Here is an 8070-nt window from a genome sequence, read left to right on the forward strand (position 1 = left end):
AATGATCATAGAAATCACTAATACTAGGAGGATTTGTATATGTGGCTTATAGATGCCTCTACGTTTCCATCTCTACAAATCAACAATTTTATCAGGCCTTGTTTGGATGTTGTCATATTCACTTCAATCCATATGTGTTGGTGTGTGTTGGGGTGGAATTTAGTTCAAGTTTCACTCCAATCCACCTCAACACATGTGGATTAGTATGAATCCAACTACATCGCTCAACCATTCCAGAAATCCTAAATCTAGGCCTAAAAATGACAAAAAAAAAATCTAAGGAGACCCCACCGGGCAGCCGCACATGTGCGCCATTACAAGTCTGCCCATGGGGGATCAAATCCACAACGTGCAACCTTAGGCGTATCTCCTCTAACCACTCCACTCGTAAAGTCATTTGTGTTCATATGAGATTCTTCTCGTATTATCTTTATTCAATTTTAAAATGAGTATTTAGGACCTTAAACTAATTTAAATAAAAAAGTTTTTAACTACAAAGTTATAGAATCGTCAAGGACTTTGGTTTTAGTCGTTTCTCCCTTTGAGGTCGTTTGAAAAATATAAATTTTAAATATAAGAAATTGAAATGTAATTTTTCTTGGATAGATGGTTTTGAATAAAAAATGTCAAGTATAAAGTCATATAACTTTTTGAGATCTATAATTTTGGTTTAAAGAAATTCAAAATTTATTATGCTGCACCTAGTTGTAGAGAAGACTCTAGATCTAACCTCATCTACAAATTGATTTTTAGAGGTGGCTCTAGATCCAGCCGCTGGTCGTTTCTACAAATGCATTTCTAGAGGCTTGGTTCAGACCGATCTGTAGGGATGGCTACGTAGCTGAAATTTGACATTTGAGACGTTGTTTCTTCCAGACAAAGCAACGAGTGTAAAGATGGCAACGGGTAATTATCCATCGGGTTATGGCTGCCCATACCCTTATCCACGAGAAAATGTTTTACCCACTAATTTACCCATATCCATGCGCGAGTAAGAGTTCTTTCTCATACCCTTACCCATACGGGTAACAGGTACCCGTGGGTTATCTTTACCCATGAATCTAAAAATGTTTACAATATCAAAATTATATGTACCAATATATCAGACTCACACGTCGCGCTGCGCAACAGCTCCGCCGTGCCGCACAGCGACTACGACTATGAGGTGAGTCCTGACCCACTAGCTGACCATGTTTCTTGGGGCCCCGCTCCAGGGAGCCCCCACTGTAGCCGGGAGGTAGCTGACCATGTTTTTTGGGGCCCCGCTCCAGGGAGCCCCCACTGTAGCCGGGAGGACCCGATGTCCCTCGAGGCCTCCTACCTCGACGCTGCTCCAGCGGCAGCTCTCCACCTAGCGGCTGACTTGCACTACTACCCAGACGATGCTGGTGAGCGGCCCCTCTCCCCAGCCTATGTGCCGGTCTCTGCACTTTGGGCTAGCAGCAAGCAGGCCCCTGACGTCTCCACGGCCCAAACCAAAGTCCTCTTTGGGCCAGGCGTCCAGCTACAGCCGACGGGCGAGGATGAGGTGGGGGATATCTTCGACCTCGTCAACAAGATGGATATCGACCCTGCAGTGGAGGACGGGCTGGACCACGCTGTGGTGGGAGATGGGCCGGAGACTGCGGGCAGTCCGGACCAGGCTGTGGTGGCGGTGGGCAGTCCACTGAGGGCGTCGCCGCCGGAAGGGGGCCTCCACGATGACCCCTATGCCGGCCTCTTCTGTAAGCTCCCGCCGCCTGTCTTGCAGACGCCACAGATGACGGCAACTACTTCCTCTGTGCCTATGCCTCGGGCGCGCAGGAGCAGGAAGCAGCTGGCGTCTACGCGTTCCAGCACGCGCTTGGCTTCCAGGGGCTCGTCGGTGCCTGTGGCCGAACGGGCTCAGCGGAAGCTGATGCGCGAGCTGAACTTCATCAACAATCAGCAGCACACACCTGATGATGCGGTGGCCGAGTACCTCGACCTGTATGTGGAGGACCTCCCTGCCAAGGCGATCAAAGCCATCCAATCTGCAACTCGTCTGGGCAACAAGAAGCTGGCCAAGATTCTCGAGGCAATCGTGCAGGAGGCGGACACCCTGGAGCTAGAGGCTTAGTGTTGAGTGCAGCTTTCCTTGTGTAATGTTAGTGGATCCACATAGTCAGTTCAGTGCCAGCGCCGGCCGGCGTTCAGCCGGTGGAGTTAGGATTGTTGGTTTGTTGTGTTGTTTTTTCTGATTTTGCGGGTCAGTTTGATGACAGCCGGGGTGGAACCTTAGGTGGGATGTCATCCAGTTGTGGACTGAAGGGAGGTGTACCTCTATGTTGTGCTACTTTAATAGATGATGATGACGGTTTGCTGGCCACCAATGCAATTCCTCTGTTGTTTCTCAGTCCCTATGGGTGAGAATGATGCAAAGATCTTGAACTGGAATGTGAGGGGACTAAATTGTGCAGCGAGGAGGGAAGCTGTGAATTGTTTCTCCAGCAAGCTAGACCTCATATAATTTGCCTGTAGGAGACCAAGCTAGATGCTATTGACAGTGTTATTGCCATGGAATTTTTGGGGGTAAAGTTTTGCGCTAGTTTTGAATACCTACCTGCTGAACAAACCAGGGGAGAGGTGCTCATCGCCTGGGACCAGGACTTCATCCGAAGCTGCTCAGTCCTAAAGAATACCTATTGTCTCTTCCTGGAAGTCACCGTGATAGAAACAAACAACTCATTCATACTAACTACTGTGTATGGTCCAGCCAACAATCATGAAAAGCAAGCCTTCCTGGCCGAGCTCACTAGCTGTCAACCAGTGAACAGACCATGGCTCTGCATTGGTGATTTCAACTTGATCTGTGAAGCTCAAGACAAAAACAATAATAACATCAACAGAGCACATATGAGAAGATTTAGACAGGCCCTAGATGCCAGTGAGCTAATGGAGATCAAATTGCAGAACAGGAAATACACATGGAGCAACGGGAGGAGAAACCCGACGCTTGTAAGACTGGATAGAGCCTTTTGAAACCTGCTTTGGGATGAGCTTTTCCCCTGGGTCACACTGTCAGCCCTAAGTAGTTCATGCTCAGACCATTGCCCCTTGGTCCTCTGCAACCAACAACAACCGCACCGTAAAGCGACCTTCAAATTTGAAAATTTCTGGACTCGCACTCCGGGCTTCCGGGAAGTGGTACAGGAGGCCTGGGAGAAGCCTGTCCATGGTTTAAACCCACTACTAATCCTACATAACCGGTTGCTGAACACAGCCTCTGCTCTCAAAAACTGGAGCAGATCCCTTTTCAGTGAAGTCCGTATGCAATTGCAAATGGCCAACGAAGTAATCCTGCGGTTGGATATTGCTCAAGAATCTAGGTCACTCTCTGATGCCGAATTGGAATTACACAGACGTCTTAAAAAACAAACCCTTGGCTGGGCTGCTATTGAGCGATCAAGGCGATGACAAAGCTCTCGAATCATACAAATAAGAGAAGGTGATGCTTGTACTAAGTTTTTCCATCAGCGAGCCAAAGGGTGTCGAAAAAGAAACATGATTGCATACCTTAAAAATGAAGCTGATGTCCTAGTCTGGTAGCACAGTGAAAAGGAAAGTATACTCCACCGACACTTTGTAGGGATTCTGGGCACTAAGTTAAACAGATGCCAGACGCTAGACTGGGACAGCCTCAACCTGAGCAGACTTGATGACCATTATCTAGACCGGCCATTTACGCTAGAGGAACTGAAACACACGGTCGATGAGCTGCCGGCAGAGAAGGCACCAGGGCTGGACGGATTCACTGGACTCTTCTACAAGAAATGTTGGGATACCATCAAGGCTGATTTGCTAGCTGCAATGAATAGTTTTCATGGACTACAGACCAGCCCAATGAGCAGTTTGAATGGCGCCAACATAATCCTCATTCCGAAAACGGTCACAGCGGAGTCACCAAAAGATTATAGACCGATCAGCTTAATTCATTCTTTTGGTAAATTTGTGACTAAGAGCCTAGCTATCTGACTTTCGCCACATGTTGACAAGCTGATCTCCAATGCCCAGAGTGCATTCATAAAACGACGCTGCATCCAGGACAACTTCCTGTATGTTAAAAACCTGGCCCGTGCATACCATCGCAAGAAGATCCCGGCACTGCTATTTAAACTGGACATCTCCAAAGCCTTTGACACGGTATCCTGGGAATACATGCTGGAGCTGCTAGACCACAGAGGTTTTAGTGCCAGGTGGAGGGAGTGGCTCACCATCATTTTTAAATCCTCGCACTCCACTGTTCTCCTAAATGGCACTGAGGGGAGCAACGTTAACCATGTCCGTGGGCTCCAGCAAGGTGACCCGCTATATCCATACCTATTCATTCTCTCCATTGACACCCTACACAGGATCTTAGAGGTGGCAACAGAGAACGGTACCTTGTCTCCGCTACGAGGGAGAAATGCCAAGTTGCGGCTGTCACTCTATGCTGATGATGTTGTAATCTTCATCAACCCTGTTAGGGAGGAAGTAAGAGCACTTTTCAGTATCCTAGAGCTTTTTGGGGCTACAACTGGACTGAGGCTAAATATTGAGAAGTGCACGGTTGCGCCAATCAGATGTGCAGCAGTCAACCTGGACCATGTTCTGCAGGATTTCAGGGATAAAAAATCAAGCTTTCCAATAACATATCTGGGCTTGCCATTGTCTTTGGGAAGACTTAAGGTAGTCCATGTCCAAAACATTATTGACAAAGCAAGATCCTGACTTGTTGTCTGGCAGGGACAGTTACTAAATCCAGCCGAGAGGAGAGAACTAGTTCGCTCGGTGCTCAGTGCCATACCAATCTACCTGATGACTTCGCTTAAGGACCCAAAACAAATGACAGAGGACATAGACAAGATGAGACGACGCTTCCTCTGGGCAGGTGACAGTACACTGACTGGGGGAAAGTGCAAAGTAGCATGGACAACCGTAGCGAGACCGGTAGAATTTGGTGGGCTAGGCATTATTGAATTGGAAAAGTTTAGTAGAGCTTTAAGACTAAGATGGCTTTGGTTCAGTTGGACAAATCCAGAGAGAGCATGGCAGGGATCTGAACTGCCAGTGGATTATAAGGACCTGGCGCTATTCTCAGCGGCCACCAAGGTCACAGTCAGGAATGGACGAAAGGCTTCCTTTTGGCATTCTAGCTGGATTGAAGGGCGCCCTCCAGCAAGCTTGTGCCCACGGCTGTACAGACACAACAAGCGCAAAAATCGAACGGTAAGGGAAGCACTGTTAGGTGGAAGATGGATCCTGGATATTGCACATAACCTGAACCATGACATTCTAAGGGAGTACTTCACGTTATGGACTGCTATTGAGTCAGTGCAGTTCGACTTTGAAGATAGCCGGGAGGATACCATAATCTGGACCATAGAGAGCTCAGGCGAATACTCAGCCAAGTCAGCTTATACAATCCAGTTTGCAGGACACCTCCAGTCGGCTCACCTAGTTTTGATCTGGAAAGCCTGGGCGCCGCCGAAATGCAAATCTTTCTTATGGCGGTTACTCCAGGACAGGTTGTGGACAGTGGCACGGCTACTACGACGTCAATGGGAAAACAATTACTTCTGTGCTCTTTGCGAGAGAAATCTGGAGACGGCACATCACTTGTTCTTCGAATGCCCCTACTCCCGCCTTGTTTGGCAGCTTGTGGCTTCATGGAGCTCTTGTTCCAGTCTACACCCAGCAAATTGGGAGGTTAAGCATGAGCTTGAAGATTGGTTCAGTCAAATGTTGGCATCAGGAGGGAAGAAGAGTCACACCCTGGCAATCCTCACCCTATGGAGCATCTGGAATAGACGGAATGCGGTCGTCTTCAGGCAAGAATGGAGAACAGCACGGGCACTGCTAATCGAAATAAAGGATACGGCGCATCAATGGAGCTTGGCTGGTGGCTCTGTTCTGCAGTCTCTCTTTGTTGTCCACATAATTAGTGAGTAATTAGCTAGTCAGCTGTTTCCTACTCCCGCGCGGCCTAGGCCACAGTGGGGGGGGGCGCTGCTCGCGCATATAAACGGATGTTTTGCTCCTTCTCCTTATTATTAATCAAAGACGGACAATGTCCGGATCTTTCAAAAAAAAATTAAGCTAAAGAATGACAAATCAATAACAAATTAATCAACCTAACCAGCCATACGATGATACGAACACATGATCAAATAGTCTAATATAAAATCTGCACAGCTTGGAATTATAAGTCTCCACAGCTAGGACTTATAAGTCTCCACCACATGACAACTCACAGCTATCACATATGACATGTTCTGAGTCATGACTCAATCTCAAGTTCTCAACCACAACTATAGTTGTAATACTAAGGACTAAGGAGTAGCAGTTTTAAGTATTACAACCAATAGGAGATACATAAATAGATAATTAAGCTTGCATTCTTGACATGGAGTTGCTGCAGTTTGACAAAGCTTGGACTTGGAGGCAAACTCCAACAAAAGGTCAAACAGCAAAGAGTGAGCTATGTGATGTTGCTTCAAATCAAAGGGCAAGCTCCAACAAAAGGTCAAACAACAAACTATGTGATGTTGCTTCAAAGAGTGAGCTCCTACAGAAGATAAGATACCATCAGCACGAGTTAGCTTGAATATGTATATTACACCAGATTTAAAAAAAAATAAACATGCACCTGAAGGCCCTCCTGTATGTCTTGGAGGCACGACCAGAAGGTAGCAGCCTGCTTATTTTGCTCATCAACTACAAACACAATACATAATTAGTTCTTACCACAGCAAGTTATTACTATTAGTTCCACATTGAAATAATACAAATATACCTTTGTATTTGTTTCTAAGCCAATCTTGTGAGTACATAAGAGCTTCCAACAGTTTGGGAGTAAGCCGGCTTAGTCCCATTTCCACTTGTTGCTGAAGGTAGCTTGAAGCAATAAATGCACTTTGCTCGAACTGTGCCATTGAACTTCACTCTCTTGTAATCATTCCAAACTGCCGAGGTGAGCTTCCTCTTACCACCAACTTCAACACCATCTTCTTCCTTATCTTCTACTTCATTGACCTCATGGTCAGCAGCTGTTTCAACCGGTGATTCATTATCAGATTCAGCTCCACGGCTTGGACTGGCCGAGGGTGCAAGTGGCTCTGACACTGCGAAGCTTGAGAGAGTGGGGATTGAGAGCCACTGGTTGTAGATATTTTTTTTGAATCTATCCAGATTCTAGACACATCAAATAAATTCAGATAGGGTCGGGTTGTAAAAAAATAGACAAAAGCTCTTAAAATAAGTACATAAACAAACAAGATAATCTGGACAATAGATTTTAAAATGAAGAACAATGTAAGCATATACTAGATCTGACTAAAACATGTACAGAACTAGCAATCTAGCAACACGAGCCCATGGCACTATTAACAAACAAGTACTGAATAAACAAGCATATACTAGACCTCATATAAAATTTATCCACAACACACAGCTATAGCTACAAATGAGGAATCCTTCTTGCTAATGAGGAATCTTTATTGCTGATGTTGACAGTAGGAAAAACGTTCATATACAAGATCTATTTTTTCTTACCCCAAAGAACGAACGGTCTTGCTGATGTTGACAGTAGGCGAAGTGAGACCTTGGAGGCCGCCCGTTCTTGGTCGTCGTCGCACCAGCAGGCGTCACCTTCGGCGTCTTCACGGCACACGGAAGGTCTTCTTCGGAGAGCATCGTCCAGCGACCACCGTCGCTCGGGATGCAGGCGCAGGTAGACGGAGCAGAGTCGATGTCGGTGAAGCCGATGTTGGTGTCGGTGAAGCCGATGTTGGTGCAGCCGCTGCCGGTGAGTCTCCTATGCCGACGTTGTTGTTCGATTTAGCGGCGGGGTCGTTGGCAATGTCGTCCCTTCGGACGGAGTTAGGGGTTAGTAGGGCAGAGGTGGAGCTGCAAGAGGGTTAAGCACTATGGAATAATGAGTCAGGCGGAGGAAGAAGGTTCACCGGCCGTCATCGGAGGTGGCGTTCGTAGTCGCCGTCATGGCCGAAGAACCCTAATCCAAGACCTAACGCGCCGAGCAGTGGAGGGGACTAGGTGTGGTGGACCACTGGT

The 8070-nt window shown here is 47.0% G+C and overlaps 1 long non-coding RNA gene across 1 annotated transcript; it reads right to left on the reverse strand.

Annotated features, from left to right (window-relative positions):
• LOC110435121 lies at positions 6171-7130 on the reverse strand. The gene is made up of 3 exons (XR_002452788.1): positions 6794-7130; positions 6647-6714; positions 6171-6565 (listed from the first exon to the last, which is right to left on the reverse strand). It is a non-coding gene; the product is annotated as an uncharacterized LOC110435121 (long non-coding RNA).

The sequence above is a fragment of the Sorghum bicolor genome, chromosome 4 (assembly GCF_000003195.3).
Source record: "Sorghum bicolor cultivar BTx623 chromosome 4, Sorghum_bicolor_NCBIv3, whole genome shotgun sequence".
In the NCBI taxonomy this organism is placed as follows: Eukaryota; Viridiplantae; Streptophyta; class Magnoliopsida; order Poales; family Poaceae; genus Sorghum; species Sorghum bicolor.